Genomic DNA, 27,606 nt, shown 5'->3' with positions numbered 1-27,606 from the left:
TGAATATTATACAACAAGCCCGAAATGTAATTCTGTGTAATTAATTATTAATTTATGCGCATACATTTAACTCACACGCATTGTCGTCGACAGCAGCATGCTCAACATGTGTGCGTGTGCATGTGTGTGTGTGTGTATGGCATTGGCATCCTGGCACAATGGCGGCTGGCGGATGCGGAAACTGTTTTGCTGCCGTTGATGCTGCCTGCCAAGCCAAGTCATTGTTGTTGCTGTTGCTGCTGCTGTTGTTGTTGTTGCAACGACTAACGACCAGCAAAGTCTGCGCATGTTGTTGCTGCTGCTGCTGTTGCTGCTGCTGCTGCTGGTCGCATGTCGACATTGTTGTTGTCGTTCTAATGTTAAGTTGAATTGTCATTAAAATTGTCGTCCATAATTTCGACATTAAATACACACACACACACACACATGAGCAGTGGCTAGAATCATGTGTATGTAAATTGTGTGCAGCATAAATGCTTAACGCTGTGCGTGTGTCTGTGCGGGTGTGCGTGTGTGTGTGGCGCGTGGTTAAAAAGTGCCAAGGCAGCATGTTTTCAACATTGTTTAAATTTATATGGCAGACGGGACGCACAGGACAAACAGGACAGCAGCAGCAGCAGCAGCAGCAGCAGGAGCAGCAGGAGCAGTAATTTGTGCTTAAAGTTTTAAATTTGCATAGCTGAGTGCAGGCAGATAGACGAAGACAAAGACAAAGACAGAGATATGGGAAAGAAAGAGTCGGAGAGTGAGTAAATTGGGGGCGTGGTCAGCCAGTTAGAGTTTGGGCCGAGGCAGTTACACTTATGGCAATTACTGCGCTCATAAACTTCAACAACGGCCCCAATCATCATTAGGCAATGGCCATTACGTAATTATCGCAAGCATAGCCAGGTGGTTAGAGCTGGAGCAGGAGCAGGAGCAGGAGCTGGAGCTGGGCATATAATTGAAATTTGTGGCCCAAGACAATCACAGAACGTACCTCGACGTCTGCTTTGGGGCGGACGAAAAACAATTTGGAGTCAATTTCGATAAAGTTTTAGTGCTCGTCCGCCGAGTGGGGCCGGTGGGGCTAGTGGGGCCAATGGGGTTTGTGGGGCCACTGAGCTAGCGAGCTCGACTTTCATTTAACGCTAATCACTTGCAGCAACGAAACGCACAAAAGCAAATGTTGCGGCACGTGGACGGTGGAGGGGGGCAGGGCAGATTCGAATGGGAAACAAAATGAAATTCCTGAACTTGGCCAAAATAATTTGTCTTTCATTCCGGCCGCAAGCAAACGTGAACCGAACCAAAACTCCACGGTAATAGAGAGTTGATATAGCTAGAGCACAGAAATCCAATTCGTGTGTGTGTGTGTGTGTGTGTGTGGCTGTTTGTTCGGTTAGATTTTTGTTATTTGGCCAAGGTCAAACGGCAGCTGAGCGGGCTTAGGTGACGGTTTTGCTTAATTAGAACATTCATTAATCAAATCAAAACCATTTGCCGCCCCACAGCAGGACTCAAGCAGCTGCAGCCGAGGCAGCCGACCCAAAACTCGAGGCTCTGAAAAACGCGGCCAGAAAACTTTTTGGCGAATGGCAGCCAAACACGCACAAAGCTATAATAGCTAAGCAGCAAGCCAGAGAGAGGGAGCGAAAGAGAGGGAGAGAGAGAGAGAGAGAGGGAGGGAGGGAAAGCGTGTATAACCAAATAAATTCAGTCACATAGAAAAACGACAGACGGCATAACAAAGCGCAGAGATTGGGACGCAATGCGAAGGACGAGTCGAAAGGAAAACGCGAGCAAAAAGCGACCATTAAAACACATTTGTGTATCTATTTTTAGGGTAAAAGCAAACCAGCGGGCGGCACCAGAATTGCTAAAAACGAAACCCAAAACCAGAGAGAGAGATAGAGAGTGAGCACAGGCAGTGTGTGCAAGTGAGAGAGAGAGAGAGCGCATAAGAACTTAAAACTACTTTAATTTATGGCGCACGCATTTCTGTGTTTAGTTTCGTTCTGTGCTTTGCCTTTTGTCTTGGGCGCCGCCAAAGCAATCAGTCAACAACATGAGCAGGCGATCCAATCTAAAGACCAGCTCCAGCTCTCACACTCTCCCTCTCTCCCTCACTCTCTCTCTCTCCGTCTCTCTTTTGCTTTAAGGAAATACGCTCACTAATAACCCCAAGACACGACAGCTTACGAAACGTGCAATTAAAATACATGAAATTCAAATATTTGTCTTGGCCAAACTGACCTTAAGCGGCGCAGGACCAGATATGGTATTTAGTAAGGCAATGACTGCTGCTCTACCTCCCACTCCCACTCTCTTTGCCTCTCTCTCTTTCTCCCTCTTTTATTTGCTCACAATAAGCAGTAATTAAATTGCAAAATTTCACTCGTAAATATCATTGGCAGATACAAGTGCTTTGGGGCGTGCCCGACTAGAAATACCTGCACTTCTTCTATTAGCCATAAGCATAACTCAATCAGTTTTTGTTATGGGACAGCTCACGTTTCAGGGGAGTTGAGGCTAGAGACCGAAAGAATCATGTTAGATTGGAGTGTATATATGTATATATCTATATCTGTTTGTGTACATTATTATATTACATGCGCATGTCTATCGCTTGCTTTTCTTGCACATTCGTTGTATTTTGTAATTCTGTGAAAATATTTTGTGAAAAGCAAATTGTGAACTTGACTAGTTGAGGCTGGGGCTTGTGCCTGTGACTTAGGCTCGGCTTTTTAGCTCTGACATATCTTCAGAGAGCTCTCTCTACCTCTCTCTCTCTCTCTGTCTCTGTCTGACACTGACTCTGTCGCTCGCTGTGCCCTGACAAGCGGGTAAATTATGCATAAGCGCACTACCCGCCACATTATGACGAGCTGGAGACGTATGGCTGATGCAGCAGCAGCAGCAGCAGCAGCAGGAGGCGGCTGCCGGGATTATGCATGACACTGCGTGGGCGTGGTGGCTAAGGGAGCCTCTATGTGTATGTGTGTGTGTGTGTGTGTGTGTGTGGATGGCGGTTAGGCAGCTCTCTTGTCAACGTACTCATCACATTTCTTCCGCACCGCCTCGCTGCCGCACACCCCGCTACCCCCCCTCCCCCCATCCCCTCGGCCACTTCGGCTTGCTTTGCCATTTATGCGCACTAAAGCAAACAAACAGCAAAATATTTGTATGCTAAGCCAACACATGCGACAGCAGCTGCCACTCGCTCGCCCACTCCGCACTCCCCACTCTACACTTCCGCACTCCCCACTCCACAGTCATAGCAAGCCGCCTATTGCGGCTCAAGTATTTTGCATTGCTAAGCAGAAATTATAAATCAGGGCAATTGTTGAAGATTTGCAGCCGCATAACAAAATTTTGCGCAGCCCAGGGAATTGCGGGGGGATGGAGCGTAGAGCGTGGAGCATGGAGCGTGAAGCGTTTGTGCTGCCAGATTCCAGATTCCAGATGCCGTTTGCCAGCAACACCCAGCACCAGCAACAACAACAACAACAACAACAACACGCCTCGCTGCGGTCGTCTGTGTTGACTAACTGACTGACTAAGTGACTGACTGCAGGGACAAAACGCGACCGAAACGTGCGCAAGCAAATACTTTGGCATAAACTGAAAAAAAAAATTTACAATAGGGATAGAGCGAACAGCATGGCGAAGATGAAATACTCTGCAAAAAGATGAGCAACTAAAGTGATGCGAAGGATAGAAGATGGTGCTGAAGAAGTCGATGTCAGTTGAAATATTGATGCAGCTTATAGGCAATAGATAGAGGTAGAGCTAGACATAAAAGTTGAAGAAATATGAGATGGGATACAATGACACTAGCTTAAAGACCAAAAAGGAAGTTCCCAATAAAGAAGTATAAATCGTGGAATATTTAAATGATATTAGCTTCAAGTTCAGTGAGACTTGGACAGAGGAAATAGATAAAGAGAAGGAAAAACTTGATTGAGTATAATGAGACTAGCTTATCTAATGAGAGAGAGAGAGATAGAGATAGAGAGAAAAGAAAGAGAGAGAGATAAAGCTAAAGAAAAGGGAATCTGTAAATTTATGTAGAGAAAGGTAAAGCTAAAGTTACTGAAAATAGAATATATAATAAAACTAGCTGAGCTAAAAGTAAAGGGAATCTATTAGAACACCAGCATAGCTAAAGGTAAAACTGAAGCTAAGGGAATGGGAATCAATTAGACGAGCTGCTGGCTCACATTGAAACAAAAGTTTGAAGCGCATTGACTGAGCTCATGCTTCCTATCTATCGTAGCTCTCTTTGTAATTCCATAGCAGAAATCATAATAAAACTAATGTACCCCCAGCTGAAGCATTAAAATAATACTCAAAGAGAAAAGCGAAACTCGGAAAAAACTGAGGAAAAACGCGCCAAAATGAATTTAACGAATACGAAAACTGAGAAAGCAGACGTGCGACTGGATGGAGCACAGAGGGGGGCGAAGATGAGATGCGACGACTGAAATCATAATTTAATTTAACGTATTTTTCGTTTACCAAAAGACAAGACGAAAAATCACACACACACACTCACGTAGAGAGAGACAGAGATAGAGAGAGGGCACAGAGATCTGCCAGACAGACTAAAAGCAGCGGAAATAATGCGACGTTTAAAAGTGTAAAAGCCGTCAAGAAGAAGCAGAACAAGCACGAAGCAAAAAAAAAAAAAAAAAAAAAAACATAGTGAGGAGCTAAATATTTGAGCCACATTTCTGTTTTTGCTTTTCCCTGCTTTGCTCGGAGTGTGAGTCACTTTTGGTAATAGAATCGCGCCAAACGCGTTTGCCTGCGATTTTAATTTTAGTAATGGAAGACAAAGGAAGACGACGAATGGACGGACAGACAAACAGACAGACCGAGGGACAAATAAGCTTAGCCAGCAATGCAGCTGCAAGACACTCACAGAGAGAGAGATAGAGCTGACAGAGAGAGTGAGAGAGGGAGAGAGAGGGAGAGCGGTGCTGCCTCTTGAAGCTGAGATTTATTACGCCACGTTGCAGTTTGAAGTTGTCGGGGCACATAAATCTGTCGGGACAGCAGAGCATGGCAATGCAGCAGCAGCAGCAGGCGGTAGGGGGTGGTAGGGTGATGGAGTAGGGGGATGGGACTTGCTTTGCGCTGCAAAAATTTACACATGATTGTTATTATTTAACGTTGCTGCTGCTGCTGCTGCTGCTCCTGCTGCTGTCATGCGGTTTTTTAAACGATTTTTATTAGTGGCAGCGCGTAAAGCGGAAATAACGGCCACGCGCCGTAAAGTAGACAACACATTCGCATTCACACACACACGCACACACACACACACACAGAGAGAGCCACACATTTGCAATGCATTTTGCCATGGCGTGCACGTAAATGACCGCCCATGATTTAAATTGTGATCCACCCTTTGGCCTCGCGAGCTGTTGTCCTGAAATCAAAATGCATTACGTATACGCAATAAAAATTACGTATACGTAATGTGTGTGACGCACAGAGACAACAATAGCAGCAAGCAGCAGGCAGCGAGCCACGGGCCACGAGCAACTGCAACTGCATTTTATGCGTGCCGCGCATTATCATTTAACATTTCCTGTGCACAAAAACGGGCCAAGCAGGATGTGGTGCAGGACGAGAGGGGGGGGTGGGGCGGCAGGAGGCGAGTGGCAACAGGAATCAAACAAACGAATTGCGAATTGAAAATAAGCAAAAATCCTGTGCACAATCATTGATTGGCGATTCAGCACAGTAGATAGTGGCCGAGCCAGTGCCAGGAGCCCGGAGCCAGGAGCCACAGCCAGTGTTGTAAAATGCGCTTCATTTCGCGTTTAGCTCTGCAATCAAATTACTTTTTATTTTCGCTAAACAGAAACGAAGCAAAAGCAACGAACGCAGAGAGCAACGCACTGAAATGTTTATTAAAAGCGCGCAAAATCATAAAAAACGCCCAAATTGTCAAATTGACAAATTGAGCTTAGTTTACAGTCGCAATTCATAGTAAACGTTTTTTATGGCCAACGCGTAAATACGCCGTAATCAACGCCACAACAGCTAAAAAAAAAAAAAATAACGTATGAGTTGGCTTTTTTTTTATAGCTTTCGACTATAATTCTTAGCTAGGCTTGGCATAGACCATAGCTATACGGTTTTTATATAATAATCTTGTCAGATTTTCAGCACTAAGCAGCTGCAAAGTTTTTTCTTTTTGGGAATTTTATTCACAGCACGCGAGAGAGAAAAACTGCTTATAGAAAAAATCATAACAACAAAAAAAAACTTCTTAGCAAAATCTCTAGAAAATAGTTTTCAGCAGTTTTTGATAAATTAAATGCGATTAATGGTTTTCAGCTAGTAGAAATAATTTTTTAGCTTGTTTTTAGCAGCTGACTATTGTCATAACTTTCAAAGAAAACTGTTGAGACCAAAAATGAAATCTTTCAGAGCTTCACCACAAAATCTTTTTCATTTTCTCTACTCTGTTAGCTCTCAACTTTTAACTTTCGGCTATAATTCTGAAATTATTTAAACAGCAGAATATTAATATATCTTTCGAAGCATATATAAAATCAAAAACTTGATTTATAGCGAATGACATACATATATACTGTGAAGAACTATGTACATTCTCTGTTTAGTCTATTAAATTCTTGTTGACAAAATAGATGTTTAGTTTTAGAGGTCAGCACATCTCTTTTTTCTTTCTCATCTCACTCTCTGTCGTTCTTTCTCTCTCTTTTCACACTCAATAAATATGGTCTCTATATATTCTATAATTTCAATAACAAATCATTTGCCCTATCTCAGCTTGACTCTTTCACACAAATCGCTTCGATTTCCCTACAAAATCTCAACACTTTTCTATTTTTAGCTGAGCAGCAAAACCTTTTTGGACCCAAAGCAAATGCCCCTTCGTTTTGAAAGCGCTCGTTCGCCCTCCTCAGTGGCTCGCATGGAGAGATTGTTTATTATTATTATTGTTTGGCTTTACACACATTGTTAATGCACTTCAGCCGCCTCCTGCTGCTGGGTAACATCAAATATTTGCCTTTTGCTGGCATTTTGCTTGCTTATGTTTTCCATTTTTCATTTGCCATTTTTTTTTTTTTTCTTTTTTCTCTTTTTCACTTCTAAAATAAATTTTATTTTTTGCTACCGCATTCTTGATTTTTCACTTTTTTTTTTTTTGGTAGTTGTTTTGCAGCTGTTGCCTTGTGGCTCTGTCAACTAATCATATAAAAAGCATTCCCAGTGTCAATCTGCGACAGCCAGAGAGATTCTTTTCTCTTCTTTTCCTTCTGCTTTCTTTTTTTTTAACAATTTGGGACAATAATTTTGTAAATTATTGCGCATACGCCGCGTGTGTTTGTCAACGCAAATAACTTGGGCAGATTTACATTTGCTTGCTGTGTATTCTTTTGTGAGAGTCTTTGCACTTTGGGACCAGCTCATTTCCAGCGCAAATAAGCGTAAGTAAATTTATAAGACAAACAAACAACAGCAGTCAGCAGGAGCGAGAAGAAGCAGCAGAGAACTGTAGTTGTCGAAGAAACTTGCAGCCAGGACAGGTGCTTGTCAGGAGCTCTCTCTGTGTGTGCGTGTGTGTGTTAGCCAGGCCAAAGCCAAACAGCTTCGGGGCGGCGCAGCCAACTTGGGCAATATTCATTCTGCTGGCAAACAAACACGCAGTAGCACGACAACAACAACAATAACAAATGCGACAGCAGCAGCTACTACAAGTATAATAACGCTTTTGGACGCTGCCATTTGCGGGCGAGCGCTGCTTGCCTCCTGCCGCCCGCCTTCTGCCAGTTGCTGCTAGGCGAGGCGCTAGTTGATGAACTTCGTGTTCAAGTTGTGTAGCACAAGAGTTGACGCCTGCTGCTGCTGCTGCTGCCGCCAGCTGTAACACTGATAGCAATTCCAAAAGACAACAGCAGCAGCAGCAGCAGGAGGAGCAGCAGCAGCAGCAGGAGGAGCAGGAGCAGCAGCGGCGGCAGGCGTTACGAGGGGCAGTGGCTGCTGCAATGTGGACAGCGTCGCTTCAGCGCTTCTCGTGAGTTTTTGTTTTTCTTTCAGTTTATTTTACTTTCGTGTGACGGCAGCAGCAGCAGCAGCAGCAGCTATACTTGGTTTGATTTTATTATGTTTTTCTTTTGGCACCACCAAAAGCAAACCACTCCCCACCAGCAGCAGCAGCAGCAGCCACCCAACCACTGCTGCTGCTAGTAGATTGCTCTGGTTTTTTGGCCACATGCTGCCAAGTTTTGCTTTGTTATTTAGTCTACAAGCTGCTACCCCAAGCAGCACGCCCGCTCCGCCCCCTCTCTCTCTCTCTCTCTCTATCCTACTCACTGTCTCTCTCTATCTCTATCTCTCTGTCACTCTGACCTCTAGTTGGAGCTCGTTTTCCCTTTTTACAAAGACCGTTACAATATCAAGTTAATTGTTTGAAATAAGTGCCAGCCTCCCCCCGCCTCACTCCCCTACCAAGCATACCAAGAGCAATTGCCTAGGCTCGACCACGCCCACCGCCACCCAAACAAAAAGGCCTCCATTGGGGCTTTTTGTGCTTTTTTGCTTTTTCTATGTATTTTATTTTCTTCCCTCTTCTATTTTTTTTTTTCGTTTTCGTTTTTGGATTTTTAGCTCCTTTGCTGCTGAGCTTGCGGTTTCTTTTGTGCCGCTTACTCGTTTCGCTGGGCCAACTACCCACATTTATAGTGTTGCGGTCTCTGTTTGCAGTGCGCCTTCCTCACCCCCCTCCCCACCCACCACTCGGCGGCACCTCTTACCCCCTTTGACTGCTTTTATCTTATCAACTGCTGCTGCTGCGTTGTCAACGCCAGCCTCAGTTTTCCTTTTTCGGCTGTCTGTCTGTGTGTGTGTGTGTGTGTTTCGTGGGCGTTTCATGAACTTTTCTCTGCTCTGCTCTGCTCTTCTCTTCTCTTCTCTCCCTTCGTTTTTTTTTTTTTTTTGGCCACCACAAATTTTACTTTGACTCAGTTTGCAATAGTCACAGTCTTGCGTTCGTCTTTGTCCAGCGCCATTTTCATTCCCATTCCCATTCCCATTTCCATTTCCATTTCCAGGTCTTCGTGTTTCGAGTGCACTTTTCCGTACAACTTGAAATGAATCTAATAACTTGGTTGCCCACACACTTACACACTCACACACTCACACACACACACACACGCACAGTCGAAAAACAATGAGTTGACCCGCAAGTTGCACGTTGCAAGTTGCAAGTTGCGCGTTGCAAGTTGCCAAAGCGGATTGTTGTCTTCTTGGCGCAAGTTGTTCAACGAGCGCTTCGGCATTTTCTGCAGCTTGTTTTTCTTTTGGCTTGCATCCTCTTCTTCTCCTACCACTTTTTTTCCTTTTTTTTTTCTTCTTTTTCTGTTTTTTTTGTTTTGCAATTTTCCAGTTTCCTGCACTCAATTCAAATATATTTTACAAGCATCCTTTGCGCTCTTTGTGTGTGTGTGTGTGTGTGCTATCGTGCTTAGTTTTTAAGTTTTACAAAAGCAAAAACTGTTAACAGCTCCATTAGTGCAATTTATTTGTCAGCCAGACGCACACACACACACACACACACGCACACACACAGAGTGAGGGTGTTCGCATCGCTGACAAAGCCAAGTCTTCAAGATAAAGACAAAGACAAAGGCTGCTTGTCAACTTGATTGTGTTTGCAATTTCATAAAATAACAATTCTCCGCATGCCACGCCCTCCCTCAACCGTCGCCCATCGCCCATCGCCCCTCTGCCCAGCTCTCTCCGCCTACTCATCTGCCTGATTCACTTCTTATCCACATCCTGCTTGTTATTTTTGTTGACGAAGGAGGCAGGAGGCAGGAGGCAGGAGGCGGGGGCGTGGCTGGATTGGGTTCGGGGCGCACTTGCTGATTGCCGCCGGCGGTTGTCACTTGGCGCCTGCTTCCTGTCGCCTGTGCCAAGTAACTCAAATGGAATGCGTTTGCAAATAATTTGCAAGGTGTGGGCCAAGTTCTCGCTCTCCCCCTCTCCCCCTCTCTCTCACTGTGGCCTCCTCCATCCCATCTACCTCATCATATGCCAAATTCAATTCACACAAAATACCCGTAATTCAACACCACGGCAAAAGCCACTCCGCTGACTGATTGGTTTTGCCAGGCGAGCGAGGCTAGAAGCAACCGGAGCAGCTGGAGCAGGAGCAGCAGCAGGAGAAGTTATCCCCAAACCCCAATGCGCTCCCCAAGGCACATTGAAATGAGCCAAGACCGTCTTCTTGCGCTTCTTCTTCTCCTTCGTCCTCTTCTGTTTCTTCGTCTTCTTCCTTTTCTGGCTGCCTGCTGAAAGTTTCTCTCCGAGATTTTAGACGTCGACATCTCAAGCGGCTCGTTGACATATTTGTATTGTATTCAATCGATGAATTTTCTGCAGCGCGCGCGAGACGAGCCAAGGAGCCGAGCCGGTGCTGCTGCTACCGCTGCTGCTTTACCCTTAAGGGAAAATGACTTATTTTCTTACGCACACATTGAAGCAGCTCAACGCTCAAAGACCGGCAGTGTCCTGGCATGCTGCCTGCCTGCCTGCCTGACTGCCTGCCTGCTTCACTGTCTGTCTTCTGGACTGGGTTTGATTGCTTGTGCGTCGACATTCGTCCTGAGCGCAAAGGAAAAAAAATAAAGAAAACTTTTTGCGCCACACACATTTTTTACTTGGCTGCCTGTCGACTTTGCCGTTGATATTAAAATTTTAATAAACCCACGCACGCTGACTATCCGACCCCAACCCTCCCACTGCCAGCTCCCACTCCGCGCCCTCTCATCTGCTCATCTTCTGCTTGTTGCACTTGACGGAAACGCGTCAGTTGGGCTACCAACTTCCAGCTGCCACTCGACTTTGCTCGCTATCTATAACTGTGTGTGCGTGCGTGTGTGTGTGTGTGTGTGTGTGGCACGCACATTTCGATGCGGCGACGCGTAAAACGAAAAGCGTCGTATTTGTGTGATTGCCTCGACCCAGACCCCGAGAAGGAGCTGGGGCTGGGTGTGGGAGTGGGAGTGGTTGCCTTTACTGCTTCTTGGTCCCCAGCTGGGCTGACAATGCCAGCGATTTCAGTGTGCCGCACGTGAAACATGTTGATAAATCAAATCTCAACGCAGTCAATGCCAATGCCAATTTGGCTGACAATTGCTTTTGGTTTTTGGTTCTCGGTTTTTGCTTTTGATTTGCGGCTTCCTCTGCTGTCTCTCATATTTTTCTTTCATTCATTTCATTTTTGTTGATGTTTGCTTGGCTCCCCATCTGCATGACAGCTAATTGCTTGTGGCTACGCACACACACACCCAGAGAGAGAGAGAGGGAGAGACAGATATACATGCATATAAGCCACCCACACATGCTGGGTGCTTGATTGTGACAGTTTTATGGAAGCCGAGCAACGCCTAAGCCCCTCAAGCAGCGCTTAACGGCAGCAGCAAAAGGGACCAGGGCAACGCCTGGACTTGATGACTTCCCACCAAAACGACGGACGCACTGACTGACTTGTTGGCCATGTGTAAGCAGTCGGATGAGCTCTGTTATTCGCCAGCTGATCCACTCGCAAATACGCCAAAGTCAACGAAATAGCAAAGCACCTTATAAACGCGTGCCACAAGCAGAAGCAGAAGCAGAAGGAGAAGCAGAAGCAGAAGCGGAAGAAACAGCCACAAAATGAAACGAATTTTTATATAGAACTCTTCCTGAGTAAATAAATTATTGTTTACAGCCACAAAGGAATCCTACAGCACCAACTGAAACTTTCAAATTTACTGTCAGCTAACAGAAAGCGCCGGTAAGAGCCAGCAGGAGTCGAACCAGCATCCGCAGGAGCAACAGCAGCAGCAGCAGCAGCGTAAACCCCTTGGCTGTCAACCGCATAAGCCATGTAGAACCCATTAGAACTATTGCTAAAAACCTTGCTCATCGCATTTATTTGATTGCTTAGTTTTTGGTAAATTGCAAAAGGACGAGACACTGATAATCCTGTGCAGCTGGAGCTTAGGGCATGTCACTAAAATCGGTCTCCGGCTTTGCGGGCGGACCGCTGTGAGCCTTTAAGGCCGTTTTCAAACTGGCAACGGCAACTGCTCAAATTAAATCAAATCAAATAAAATAGTTAGTAAATAATAAAACAGTCGAGCGTCGAGTGCTGAAGTGGATGGCAGTTTAATGCTCGTTTATGTAGCCCGGCTTTTATGGCCACGCCAATAGACGAGAATTTTATTATAGTCAACATATAGAAGCGTCTCTCGCTCTCGCTCTGGCTGTGGGCTCTGACTTTAGCTTTAGCTTGCTGAAGGCAGTCAACAAACCATTAAACTCAAGTGTTTACCACAAGCCAAAGTCACTAGACACAAATCTAAACTGGCAGTTAGACAAGCACCAGAGAACCAAACCCAACTGAACCGAACCGAACCGAGCTGAGCCAAGTCAGCATACAGCAGGCAGGAGGCGGCAAGGGGCAGGCAGGAGGCGACAGGAGGCGGCAGGCAAGTCGAGCTAATGTGGCTTACAATTCTGGCATCAGCCTGGGCATCGTCATCAATAGGTGCACTATGCCAACCGAACTTGGGAACTGAGCGAGTTACTCAGAGCGCCGTGCCTTCCCACTGGGCGGAACGTTACAATTTATGGGGCTGGCGGCATTGTTGGAATATTTGATGCAGATTCGCCACTTCAATTTAACTGACAGCTTAAGCAATGCACGCAGCTTATAACACATATATGTATGTATATATATTATGGACCGATCTATATGTCTGTGCTTGGTGAGAGGTAAGCCAAGCGTTTGATAGGAGCATTATAAAGACAAATTTCTTGGAATTGGTATTAGCGCTTTAAATTCACAAAGAGTTTAGGCATTGAGCAGCGTTGCCACATGTTGGCAGGGCAGTGTTGCCAGCGCATAATAAGCATAAAAGCCTTAGAAGTTATGTTGCAGATTATAACTCTTAAGACTCTAAGCCTTGGACTTAAAAAAAAAGAAGAGTTTTAAAAGAGTTGATGTGAGTTATTAAGGCGTAATACACTCTGTATGCAGAGATATAAAGGCAGTACTAAATTGCCTTGGTTTTGAAGTTTGACTGTAAGGCTAGTTCTCTAGATGTTGCACCAGATAGATGGATGCATATAAGACAGATATATAAAAAACACAAAAGGTTGCAAAAGTTATGCCATATGAATTGATGTTGATTGTGAGAAAATTGCCTAAAATATAGGAGCTGCCACTTTATAGCGTTGCCGTATGTTAAGAAAGTTAGCTATGATAAGCAGTATTCCTAGAGCACAGAAAGGTTAACTTTTTAAGAAAATATCTTGGCACTTATAATGCCCTCAAGTCCAAATCTTCGACTCTAAGATGAGTTGCCAGATATTAAAGTTTACAGTTGTTAAAATGGGCAGAGGTCCTTCTGTACGCAGAGTTGCCAGATAATAGAAAGGGTAATAGATTAAGAAGTCTGAAATGACTATGAGAGCTGGACAATATTAAGCTTGGCCAATATATGAATTGACCAATATTGGAGTTGCCATATGATAGAGCTGCCAGATAGTAGAATTGCGAGAAGCTAAAATTGACTATGGGCAGTTCTTGAGTAAGTAAGCTAACAAGTCCAGCTGGCTAATAGATCATAAGTCTGCCTTCGAAACATTTTGCTAAACTAGAGATTGTTTTTTAATATTACAAAGAATACCAACTATTAGCTGACAAGTCCTTTTAGAGCTTCTAATAGAGTTCACACTCAGCTCTTGAAACATATATTTGATTGATTCCTGTTTATTTGGGAATATGAAAAAGAATACCAACTGATTTGATTGACAATTTGAAAGTATTCTGAGCTGCTTGTCAAGCAACTGCTGATGCGCAAAGGACAAAGTTTTGTGAATTCGTAAAGGAGGAAGACTGTGCTGACAGTGTGGCCAGATGAGGCAATCAAACGGCTTAGCCTAACCCTGTTACATTCTAAACTGTGCGGCGAACCCATTATAAAACTAAATAAGTCTAATTTCATTTAATTAACTCGCAAGCGCCAAAGCCTTCAACTAATATACTTTACAACTACTAAAAAAGTGAAACAAAAAAAGTTACGACGCCTTCGTATTCGCCTTCGTCTTTGCCTTTACCTCCGCCTCCGCCTTTGCCTTTGCCTGCCCATCGAGTAGTTTCAACTTGTTTGATGGCATCATAAAAGTTTCTACGATAAACTAATTTTAAAAAATTTTGACCAACAGTCGAAAAATTCATTCAGCTTTCAGCTAATAGAGCCATAGCGCACATTCATCAAATAACAGCTGTAGGCGCCCCAAAAAGTAAACGGAAAAAAGAACGAAAAGCCACACTATAAATATTTATATACTATATACATATATATATATATCAACTTATTTATGGCCACTTTTCGATCGAGCCTTTATGCGCGTTTACAGCTGTGCCATAAAATTTATGGCAGGAGACGGGAGAGAGCACGAGCAGTAGAATGAGAGGCAGAGTGGGCAGGGCAGGGCAGGAAGCAGCAAGGAGCGAGGCAAAAGTCGCGTTGAGACACGCGAATTGCCAACGCGTTACGTTTTATACGCGCGCTGCGTAATTATTTTTATGACATTTTCTTTCTATTTTTTGTTATATATATATTTAAATGTATTTGTGTGTGTGTGTGCTCCTTTGTCCTTTGTGCCGTGGCGGCGTCCGTGTTGAAGTGTTGGCACTTGCCAAACAAATTAAAAGCAAATTATAAGCAACAAGGCAGTGGGAACTACAGCTTAGATGCGATGTCCTGCAGCAGCAGGAGCAGGGAGCAGAAGCAGGAGTTGGAGCAGCAGGAGCAGCAGCAGCCGCACGGATAGCTGGAATTTTAATTTCTCTGTTGTGCCGGAGGCGAAATGCGCAAACACTTAAAACGATTTACTAGCCAAATCTTATAAACGACACGTTGTAATGAATGGCCTTCCCCTCTCCCTACCCCTCCCAGCAGGTGAGAAACGAGCGCCCCCAGCGCAGAGTCAAGCGCGGGGTCAGCTTTCGGTTTTTCGTTTTTTTTTTTTTTTTTTTTTTGGCTGGGCGCGAAACGTGCCTGACGTAGAACATAAATTAATTTATTGCGTGCGAAGCGAAATATGTAAAAATAATAGAGAGAAATGAACGAAAAAACAAAGACGAAATACAGGACAAAAATAATTCATTGCACACAGTTTTTCTTGGGGTCAACTTTCATAAACATTAGCAAAAAAGAAGAAGAAGAAGAAAAACGAAAAACAACATAAATAATTAAGCAATGTCTTAGGGGGCAATTGGCGGTTCGAGTGGGTGGCTCAGTGGCTCAGTGGCTCTACTTACAACGAGTTTCTTTGTTGGAATTGTGGCGGTTGTCGCTGACAGCGGCGTCGGCGTCAAAGGCGGCGCTCCGGCTGCTGCTGCTGCGGCTGCGGCTGCTGTCACTGGCGGACTAATCGCTTTAATTGTCGCCGGCGCTGGCAGCGTTGGCAACGGCGGAAGCGGCGGCGGCTGCTGAAATAACTCCGCTGGCTGCTTCACGTAGAACAGATTTACTCCAAAGTGTGAAATTTTGATTGAATTTATAGCAACACTTTCGACAGGAAATTTGGTGTTGGGAGCGCCGAACAAACCGTCGGCCGAACGAAACTGAGGAGCGCGTTCGAACTTTCAACTGTTGCAAGTTGCAAGTTGCCAGTTGTTGTTGTTGTTGTTGTTGTTGATAATAATGATGATGTTGCTGTTGCTGTTGCTGTTGCTGTTCTTTGGCTGTTGCTTGTCTGCTTTATTATTGTTTACTTTGTGTTGCTGTTGTTGTTGTTGTTGTGTTCGTTTACGTTTCGTTGTTTATTGCTAGGATTCACAACTAACGGAGAAGCTCTTCAAATTGCCTTTTAACTAATTGCATTTGCTTTTTGTATGTTTATTTATTTTGTTGTTGTTGTTGGTTTTGTTGTTGTTGTTTATGTTTTCTTTATAAATTTCTTTTACACTACTAAAGCTCAACGTTGTGTGACAGCGCGTTTAAAATTGTCCTGCAAATTATGTGATTTGATGCGGCGGCGACTGTTGCTGCTGCTGCTTACTTTGCTTCCGGTTTGATTTGTTTGTGACTGTTGTTGTTTTAGTTGTTGTTGTTGTTGTTGTTCTTGTTGATTGCACTTGCACGCGTTGCGTATCACGTGAATAAAAATCGCTCGCTATTTAAGTAAAACGCGTCGTCTACCGAAATAAATTCGCCGCTATTGACAATAAATTGAACTGCGTTCTTGTGGTTGTGGCTGTTCCTTGGCTAAGAATTTGGGAATTGATTTCCTTTTTGGGTATTTTGGTTGTTGTTGTTGTTGTTGCTTCTTTTTTATATTACTTTTGCTGTTGCTGTGTTGCTTGTTGGCTTTTGTTGTTTTCACTAGGCTACTTTTGCACGGCTAAGGAACAGAACGCAACGACTGCTGGACTCGCTTGTCTGATAACGACTGAAGGACTCTCGCGAATTGCGTAGGATTTTTAGCAAAGGCAAAAACGCAGCCAGCACATCCACAGCTGCGACGCCGGCAGCGACAGCGACAGCGACAGCGGCTGAGGCAGCGGCAGCGGCAGCGCAGAAGCATTACAACAACGGAAGCAACTAACAGTGCCACAGGCAGCGAGAGCCAAGCAGCCTGAGAGAGAGAAGGAAACACAAGCCAACAGCGAGGGAGAGAGAGAGAGAGCAAGGGAGCGGGAGTCAGTAAGAGAGAGAGAGCAGCATTGAGGAGGCCACAAAGAAAGAGAGAGAGAGAGAGTGAGAGTGAGAGAGCAGCGTAGAGAGGGCGACTCAGCTGTGACGCCACAGAGAGCGAACACCCCCGCATAGGCACGACAGCACGAGGACTGTTAAGCGTGTGCTTGTTGTTGCCGATGCGGGCCAGCTAACAGGGTTGCCAGGCTGCCCAATGGATGACAAATATTAGCTGCTGTTAGCGCTAGGCCTCAACTTGATCAAATTAATTTTTGTAAATTTTTTATTAAATTTTTTCGATTTTTTATTTAATTTTTATATTAAAAATACAATTTGCGCCTTTTGGGTATGCAACACTTTTTGTTCGCTTAGTTGCATCGATCGATGCTGTTAACTGTGTGCCTCGCTGTTAGCTAGCAGCTCACACAGACACCCCCCAACCCCCTCTGCGCTCTACCCCTCGCCTAGACAGTCGCACAATGTTGCAATCACACACCAAACAGTCTCTAAAAATTCACTTTCACAGGCCGAAATGAGTTAACAGAGAGAGCGCTAATTGCAGCTGAGGAGCCACAGAGAGACACAATGAGCGAGGGAGGGCTATGTGTGTGTGTGTGTGTGTGAGATAGAGAGAGAGAGCAAGCGAGCAGGCGCTGAAAAATCTACGCGCGTCATTGTTGCACCTTTATGTTTGTTTTCGTGGGTGGCCGCAGTCGACGCTGGCGGCGCGAAAGAGACGGCGCGATGTGGGGCTATGTGGAGCGGTGGGGAGGCGCAAATGGTGCAAACAAACAACAATAGCAAATGTAACCTCTATAGAGGGTGTTCACTGTTCGCATCAGTTCAGCACTGTTAATGAATGCTGAATGTTGCATGTTGCATGTTAACTGCGTGTTAGTCTGTGTGAGTGTGGGGGCCAATTAATGTTAATCTAATTTTTAGTTTATGCACTTAATAATTAATTGTTATCAACAACAACAACAACAACAACAACAATAATATAATGGCCTTAGAGCTTGTTAAGCGTGTGCTTACGCCTTACGCCTATCTGCGTATGTGTGTGTGTGTGCGTGCATGTGTGTGTTGGTGAAAGTGTCAACTTGACATTGCCTGGAGTGCACACGGCACCGCTCACACATAGCAGCACACTCACACACACACACACACACACACACACACACACACACACAGTGCCGCGCAACTTGCGTCAAATATTTTGTTGCCTACCGCCCCGGGGCCAGTTTGTGTGTGTGTGTCTGTGTGTGCGTTGCCGCTTACCTCCCATTCCCCTCACCCCCCGCCTCTGTTTGCTGGCATGCCGAAAAACGCTCGCAGCGCCACTTGTCTGAGCAGAATTTCCCTCGAAAACGAATATGAATGGACATTCCGGACTCACTGCGTCGGCGCATTCGCCGGCATTACCCCAATAGCGCTGCTGGCGCTGGCAGCGCTGCCGACGCCGACAGCGGCTGCTGGCTGGTGTTGCTGCCATGGCAGCTTTATCAGTGCCATGAAATGTTGTTCCCGGAAAATAACCCAAAGGAAATGCTGCACACGCACACACACACACACAGCCTCTAAGTGTATGCGCGCGTGTGTGCATGTGTGTGTGAGCAGCAATAACTGTGTACATGTAAATCCTGGTTTGTTTCATTTGCCGATTTGAAGCAGCGCCCCGCCGCCGCTCGAACTCTGCAGCCGGCGGCACTAACTTTGTACGCTTGATGATGATAATAATGTTGCCCCTTTTCGCCTTAGCCAGGAATTTCAGCCAGGACTCGGGCAGCCAAGCCAAGGCAGGCGAGCGGGTGAGCGGGCAGCACAGCCAGAAACCCACAAAGCCAGACATCGTCTATGGAAATTCGTACGCCGATTTTCGAGCGATTGCAATTGATTTGTAATGTATTTCATTGTTGTGTATTTGTGTGTGTGTGTGTGTGTGTGTGTGTGTGTGTGTGGGTGGGTGTGCGTGCGTGTGGGTGAGGTTATAAAATTTGTATTGATTATTTCGATTGCCTTTGTTCGTCGACTGCGCTTTGTTCGCCCATCTAATGATAGCTATGGGGGCATTAAAAATGTCAAAGCTGACATTTCAGCGCTGCTAAGGAGGAGGCCAAGTGCTTCCGCTAGTGAGCTTAGGATTAGTACTAGCGCAAATATAAATATATATATATATATATGTTTATAAATATATCTAGCTGAGTCTCGCTCTCTCTCTCTCTCTCTCTCTCTCTGTGCTCATCTAACGCCGCCTAGACACGCAGCAGCGAGCCGCTCGAGCGACTTGGGAGTTGGCATGTGTACAAGTCAATTATGGGTCAAAATCCACACAGGAGTTTGGGCATCCGAAACACTTGACGCTCAACGCCCGTCGCACAATTTTATGAGAGCCCTGCCTTGCCCCTCGCCCCTTGGCCAGATGAGAGATGTGCAGCCGAGCTGCGTCCATGTGTGGAGTCTGTGTGGCTCATTGCAAATGAAACATGTTTGGTTTTATCGCATTTATTGACGACTCCATGGGGACGCTTTGGCTCGATGTTCCGTCAGTCCGCTTGCCAGCCAAGTCACTCAAAGCGGGCCACACAAGATCAAACAATGGACGCCCAAGATGCCGCCCTTGCCCTTCCCTTCTCCCCCGCACTCCACACACCACACTCCGCAATTCAACTGCTCATATTCCCCAGCTCGAATTGCGCTATCGAACAGCTCAAAACAGCCACATAAAAAGATTATTTTATGCATGTGTGTGCGTGCCTTGATATACAAGACCTAAGCACGGCGCTCGTGTTGGGCTGGCGCAAAAAGTGGGCGGCGGCGGTGGGGCAGCAACTAAATTCACTTACAGAAGCGATTCGTATGCGTGTGCTGCAGCAAATCGGAATGTGCGTGTGGAATTCTACAGTTAATTCGAGGAATTTCAAAACAATAAATTGCTAAACGAAAAATGTTTCACTCAAACCGATTTGCCCAATCCGACTTTTAGTGAAATGCAAACATATAAATACCAAGATTTTATAAATATTCAGATGTGAAAGCTGTGAATAGAAGGGTTGATATTGACTAAATGAAAACGTGTACAGAAAACTGCGACTTGTTTCATTTCACGTGAAGTGCTAAGGAGAGAATATATATAAAATATATGTATATAGGTCTAGTAAGGGATCTTCAAGAAAAACTAAATTCAAGTTCATTCGGATAGTGAACAGGTGGAAAAAATTCGAACTTACTTGAGTTCATGAGAATTGCATAGAGAAGCTCAAAGTAAATTGAGAACGTGAATGTTTGACACTGATGAGGTGAGAAAACGAGAATTTAATGAGAATTGCATAAAAAGGGACTTTATTGAATTCTTGAGAATTGCATGGAAGAGCGTACATATACAAAATGAGAAGGAGTAGACGAAGTAACTCAATACAACAGAGAAAGTAATGGCTGATAGGGAAAGGAATGGAATGGAAAGCAGAGTGAAAACAAAAGTAAAATTCAAATTCATGAGAATTGCAGAGAACAGCCAAGATAACCAACATGGGTTACCTTTGTAATTGAGAATGTACTGTTTGAGAAATGACAGAATTTCCTTTAATTCATGAGAATTGCATAGAAGAGCTACAAATGAAATCGCTTTGAGCATTTTTAAGCAATTAATTAATTTACTATCCTGTTGCAAACATTTAAGCATGCACAGCTTAAGCCAGAAAGCGAATTAGTTTTTTACGAGCTCGCACGCTCTAGGCGAACGGCATGCGAATAATCTTTGCAGTGCTTTGGTCATTTTTTGCGTGCTGCATTTAGTGAAATCGAAAAGCACTTCGGTTGCGTTAAGCCGCAAAACAATACTTGATATGAATAACTTATTTAGTCACTCCGCAGACTCGACATCTACATGACTACTTAACATTCTCTGGCACTTTCGCAATGTGCGCCCCACCTGCTGGCCAAGTTTAAGCCAGTCCGACAATGTCTGCGTCTCTCTGTCGCCCTAGCTCTACCGCCCCTGCAACCTGCTCCTGCTGTTGCTGCTGTTGCTGCTGCTGTTGTTGTCCAGCAGCAACAACATTTAAGCAATTTCGCTTGTTAAAAGCTTACGCCGCGCACTTTACTTTAAACCACACTAACAAATGCCACTTCATTCAGCAGATATTTGCGGCCAACAGCAGCAGCAGCAGCAGCAGTAACTGTAGCAGTAGCAAAAACACACACACACATGCATACATGCGAAATCACACACATCCTTTTGCCATCAATTCTCTAAGCACAAACAAACTGGCAAGCCCCACACACACACACACGCCCACAAATACACACGCATGCAGCAACACGCAAAGCTCTTTTCACTACAAAACGGAAGTACATAGAAGCAGCAGCAGCAGCAGCCAGAAACACAAAAAAAAAAGACTACAGAGCAGAATGGAACAGAGCTGGAAAACCTGCGAGCTTATAGAAAAATACAGTGGCGAAAACTACACACACGCACACACATGTACACACACACACGTACGCTCAGCTCTCTCACACCCCGAGTTGAGCAGCAAGAGCAGCGCAAGATATTCATTCTATCGTAAAATAGGTGAGCAACAGCATTTGCTTGTGTGTGCGTGCGTGTGTGACTGTGTGTAAAAAACAAGCAGCAAGAACGCTCTGGTCAACGGATAACAAAACATAAATAATAACGACAGCAGCAGGTGAGCGGGCATAGGCAGGGGCAGCAGCAGCAGCAGCAGCAGGAGGAGCAGCCAAGGCTGCTGGGAGCTGCCACGAGGCAGCCAAAGAGCCAGCTCAGATATTGTCCCAGGAAAGCATAACCATAGCCAGGGGCACAAAAAAAAATATATATATTTATATATCGCAAAAAAGAACTACAATATATTTAGTTGCTTAAAAAAAAAAAAAAAAACAACGCAGACTCCTGCAGTCTCTGGCAGTTAAATAAGATCGGCCAAAGGTGAGAGTAGAGAGCAGTTTAAGACTTTAGAACTAGTTCATAAAAAACAAGTTCATATTTTTATCTTGCCATTCCAAATAAACAAGGAAATTCGACAGTTATATTTAGTTTTGAGTACTCCTAACTCTTATTTATATATAATAAAAATTATTATATAAATGTTATAGTTGTTTATATGTAGAAAAAGTTGCAAGAGAAAAGCGTCTAGAAATAATTTTAAATATTTAATATGATATGCGATATATCGAAAATATGAATTGCTTTTTCCTTTAATTTTATTTAATTTTAAAAATATTTTTGTAAGGATTTTCTCACATTTCACATGCCAAACGTTATAAATCATCTAGAAATTATCCAATCATATACCTTAAAACTAACTATAAATTAATTTATAATAAACCAGTATCAAATTTCTATCAATGAAATTATTAGAACTAACGATATTTATGATTTATAGAAATATCTATATGCATATCTATGTGCACAGCTATCTATCTCAGCAATAAGAAATTCCTGTTTTTGTTGCTGTTGTTATATATCATTTTATTTTGGGCAACATTTATAATGCATAGTGGGCCAATTTGAGTTCAATTTATTTCTGTTTGCTGAGCCTTAACTCACTTCCTGGTTCCTGCTGGGTGACTTACTTACTAACAGGCCAGCGCATAGCCATAATGGCCACGTCGTATCGGCTTCCTGAAAGATGAAAAAGAACCAAAACGAGCACAAACAGAAAAAGAAGGAACCGTAAGGAATAAAACAGGACACGCGCCTGGCCAATGCCAAAAACTGCGAAGCTCGGAGCTCGCACAGGAAAGCGCCAATGCCATTGAGAATAATGTGAATGCGAACAACGCGCATATAACTCATTTATTTATTTACTATATATGCGATTGCGTGTGTGTGTGTGTGTGTGTGTGTATCCATATCGCTATGCCTGCGTATGTGTGTGTGTGTGTGTGTGTGCTTGCGTGCAGTGAAGCTTGAGTTTGATTTAATAGTTTATTAAGATACGCGCAGCAAGTGAAGATTAAGGCGAGCGGATTTGCTCAACGGTGGTTGTTGGCGCACTTAAATGCGACGACCACTGGATTTTGGCTGTGGTTTATGGGCTTTAAGCGGCGGCATAAATAGATTTCATCATATACCTAACCACACATGTTCTAGTTGCTGATGTTGCTGTTGCTGCTGTTGCTGCTGTTGTTGTTGCTGTTGTTATCCTGCTGCCGTTGCGATTTGCGAGCATTTTGAATGTTTCAGAAATGGAATTAAAGCAAGCAGTGAACTGATTTCATTGGCTGCCTAAGATAACACAACAGCTCTGCTCTGACGGAGAGTGTGGAGAAGCAGCAGCCCAGCGATGACATGCGAAATGCTGATAATAGAACATGGAATGTGAGTGGCATGGGAAATAGATGGAAATCAAATTGTTTTTATAAAGATAATAAAAACAGACCGAAGCAGCAGCATTAAAACTGTTTGATATGTGGTAGGAGTGTAGATGGAACAATTGGAATCGGAACAGTGGCTGATGTCTATGTGGGGGGTTTTAATATATGCCACGTAAAGGAAAATATATTTTAAAGTGGTATATATAATGCAAAATGGATTATGGTGGATGTAAAAACGAACAGTGAAGAGTGAATAGCGAAACAACGGGATTGAGACATTTTATGAATACATATATCTATATACATATAAATAGCAACTATAAAAACCAAGCAGAGCATCTAAGAAATTAGTCGCGGGAACCTTTAGAATAGAACAACATAATGGAAACAATGGCATGGAATGGAAACGGTTAACAATGCAACTGCTCATAGCTAGAAGATAAACAAAATAACATAAAACTTAGCTAATATTTATTAGTAAATTTTATTTACTCGTATTTATTGCAATTAAAGGTTTAATAATCTCCCTAAGAAAAAGCAATGCCAATTGAAACGCGTTGAACTAAATAAATACAAAGAGCAATGAGTGAAAGTGCAAATGCAATATGGAATACTGAAAATGAGCTATGAAAACATGAATGAAAACATATTTAAATCTTCTAAGAAACACCTACAAGCTTAAATTCAAATACATATGTCTAAAAGTCAAAGTTAATCGGCTGAAAACGAATGGGAATAAAACACACAACAGTTGGCAAAGGAACACTCGAAATAATTTCAATGCACACAAAAAGTCATTCTCAATTGAAATAAACTAATGAATGGAATGGCAATGCAAATGGAAATCAGATCGAAATTGTATATTTTATTTGCATTTGACATTTTAAGTTTTTAGTTGACAATTTTCGCTCCCTCTCCCTCTCTCACCCTCTCTCTTTTGCTCTTCTACAAACAGCAGCTGAATAAAGTTTCTATTAAATTGCTATTCATTTGGGTATTAATGCGATATTTATATGATATTTATGGTTTATTTGATTGACTATTTATCGCCTGCTTTGCTATTTAACTCGCACAATTTTTGCTATTTATATAGATATGCTAACGTGCACACACATGCACACACACTCACGCACATTTACGCACATTTATGGCGTATTTTCATAGCCGATTTGCTGAACAGCCCAACTCATTTTAAAAGCTCATAAATTAATATTTTCACGCTTTAAATGCCGAGCACACACACACACACACACAGTCACCCTTGTAGGCACGTGTGTGTGTGCGTGTGTGAGTTGGCAGCGATTAAAATTGCTGTTAATGACAAGCGAATGTTATAAATTACAGCAATGAAGCAATTTTTTGCTGTCTGCCTGACAAGGCACTGGGGCCAAAGTTGATGACTGTCTGCCTACATATGAGCATGTCTCTGCATGTCTGTGCATGTCTGTGTGTGTGTGTGTGTGTCTGTGTTTGTGGGTTTGTTGACTGCCCGTAGCAGACGCAAAAGTTTGCCTAATTATTTAAGATCAACGGCTGCCATTTCAAGTCAAGCAACGACAAGGAAGCAGCGCCCAGCCTCAATGAAAAACCAAACAATGAAAATTGAATTTCTGCGGCTGCTGCTGCTGCTGCACGAGGCTGTTTTTCTTCCTCTTCCTCTTCCTCTTCTTCTTTATTTTTTTCTTTTTTGATAATGATGTTGCCGCTGTTGTCTCTGTGCAGCTATGTTTCAGTGTTATTAATGATGCGCTGTATGAGACACACACACACACACACGCACACATTAGACAGCCACACACCTAAAAGCTTCGGCTAAATTGAGGTTGAGATGCTGAGGGAGAGAGAGAGGGGGAGTGGGGGGCCTGGAGTGGTTGGTATCCATTGCCTTAAAATTATGCGCCATATTTTCTGTCAGCCCATCGGATGTGGCGGTGCTGCTGCTGCTGGTGGTGGTGGTGGTGCTGGTCACCAGCTGAGCGGCATGTAGGCGCTGTGGTTGCGATATGAACGATTGAGCCAGCGATGCCAACGACAACACACACACACACACACACGCGTTTGAAATCAATGTGTGTGATTTGCCAATTATGTGTGTTATGCGTGTGTGTGTGGGTGTGGGTCTGGTTGAGTGTGCGTTTGGCTCGTCATTAGCGCTGTTTCCATTTCCGGCAGACAGAAGCAGCAACAGCAGCAGCAACAACAACAGCAGCAGCAGCAGCAACAGCAGCAGCAGGAACAGCGATTGCTGTCTGAGAATCGTCGCTGGCATTGGATGTCAATTTCATAAGCAATTTACGCAGCGACAGAGTTCGATTTGCCAACTGTTGATGCCTCATCAAGTGGCAGCCGGGCCATGCCTCAAATGGAAATGGAATTGAAGTAGCAGCAACATCAACAGCAACAGCAACAGCAGCAGCAGCAGCAACGGCAGCAAGAGAAGCTGATTTTGGCTGTTTGAATATTTGAATGTTGCCCCATCAACAACGGCGCCTAATTAACTAATTTGGTGAGCCAACTTGGCAGAGCGAGCGAGCGAACATTCCAAATATCATTTTCGTGATTGAGGCCATGGCTAGGGCTTATGGGCAGTCTATGTATGTGTATGAGTATGTATGTATCTGAGTGTCTGTGTGTGGGCGGTTCAACTCCATCGGCATGTTGTTGTTGAAACTGATGCGTTGCGCTATTGTCCTAATTATTGTCCTGCCATAAACAACTAACAGACACAGAGCAACACCAGCAACAGCAGCAGCAGCAGCAACAACAACAGTTGTCGATTCACCCCCACAAGCAGGAGAAAAGTAATGGCCGCTATAATTCACAGTTACTTATTGTTTATCTGTTCGTTTGCTCAGCTCGATGTGCTCCATAACTTAAATGCTACTAACAGCTAGAGATGGTAGCACCAGCGATAGACAAACCAATCGTGTCACGAGACAGTGATTGAAAGAGTTGCAGATTGAGGAAAGGAATATGGAATGAAATGGACTGGAATGGAATGGAATGGAAAATATATGTATATTGAAAATAAGGCTAAAAAGAGCTGAAAACAAAATATTTATTCCGATTTTATGTTTAAAGATTACAGTTGCTGGTTCAATCTCAGTAATATATAAAGTGAAAGAAGAATAAATGAAAATTCTAAGATATATCTATAGTTCAATTCATAATATCGGAATTTTCATTCTTCCTCTATTATAGAGGTCAGATATATATCTGATTAATGTATATATATAATAAATATTAATTCATGTTATTTGAGGTTTTTCATAAGTTCAAAGCTCTATTGTATCATACTGCATGTAAATTTAAGAAATATAAATATATAATATATTGAAAGCCTCGACTTATCAGTAGGTAACACCAAGAAAAGTTCATGCTGTTAAAGCTTATGTATTATATTACATTAATATGACTCAAGGTGCCATCCATGAGCTCATCTCTCTATATAATCTCATCCAAGTGCTTAGCTCACATATATATAAATTCACAAGCAACTCTGCTCTTCTCGAGCTTCCACCTACTTCCAACTTAAGCTCTGCTAGTTTCTTGAATCACGAGTCAATTTCAGCTTCAGTTGCCATCCACAATTTTTAATTGCCCTTCGAGTGGCACCTTCGCCTTCCACCTCAACTCCATAGCCAGTCTGTTTCATCTCTAGCTGAACTATATCGAGTCTGAGTGTCTGTGTATGTATGTGTATGTGCTTGTGTAGGTTTTCTATAAGATACGGTTAAATTCTCAAACAGTTCAAGTTGAAAAGATGTTGCTGTCTGGGATTTAAATGATGCGAATTAATTTGAAAATTTGCAATGTGTTGCAACCTGGCTATCGAGGAGAGAGCTGCGAGTGCTTAAAGCAGCCGAGAAAGAGGGACAAGGCGAAATCAGTGCACATAGCCGAAAAAGCTAAAAAACCGTGGCCATAACTATGTGCGGCTAGCAAAAGGAAGCGAACAACAACAATGCAAGGCTCAGAGCAGATTGCACAAAAAATAGTTGAGGAGCCGGCAGAGGCAGAGGAGTGAAGGCAGAGGAAGAAGCCGAGGCAGCAACAATGAGAGGCAACCACATTGGTGGCAAACGGCTGTTGAGGCAATGGGCAAAAGTTTAAACAACTATTTATTATGAAATACAACAAAAAGTGGTAGTCGCACAAAAAAGTTGAAATAAAAAACTATTTTACACACAGCGAGAGAGAGAGAGATAGAGTGAGAGAGGGGGAGAGGCAGAGCGAGTGAGATATGGAAACAGACAGCAGCTGAACGCCGAGGCGGCATCATTGGTGGCGACTCTGCGGCAAGCCTTTGAGTATCCAGGCATCCAGGCATCCAGCTGGGCACATGCTGCAGCCCAAACAATTCCAGCCCATCCATATCATCATCATCCATCCATATCCACAGCGCGAAGCCGCCAACGCCATTGCTGGCGTGGAAGCCCGAAGAACGAGAACTCGAAGCTGCCGCTGCCGCTGCAACTGAAAGCTGAAGCTGTTGCTGCTGTTGTTGTTGTTCCTGCTGTTGTTGCTGAAGAGCCAAAAGGAGCAACTTTTACGT

General features: G+C 43.7%; 1 protein-coding gene across 5 annotated transcripts in view; it reads right to left on the bottom strand.

Annotated features, from left to right (window-relative positions):
- LOC6581521 (RNA-binding protein Musashi homolog Rbp6) overlaps window positions 1–27,606 on the bottom strand; it is a 194,521-nt gene that overhangs the window by 71,744 nt on the left and 95,171 nt on the right. The window contains exon 1 of one of the 5 annotated variants that reach the window (XM_015161888.3): window positions 15,341–15,752. The exons of the other annotated variants lie outside the window; for them this stretch is intronic. The gene's annotated coding sequence lies outside the window, so the exon portion shown is untranslated. Of the gene's footprint in view, window positions 1–15,340; window positions 15,753–27,606 lie in introns of those variants that run through there. 5 annotated transcript variants of the gene reach the window in all.

Source organism: Drosophila mojavensis, unplaced genomic scaffold (assembly GCF_018153725.1).
Source record: "Drosophila mojavensis isolate 15081-1352.22 unplaced genomic scaffold, ASM1815372v1 contig_74, whole genome shotgun sequence".
NCBI classification, from domain to species: Eukaryota; Metazoa; Arthropoda; class Insecta; order Diptera; family Drosophilidae; genus Drosophila; species Drosophila mojavensis.
The sequence above is the reverse complement of the archived record's forward strand: the minus strand, read 5'-3'. Positions and strand labels throughout refer to the sequence as shown.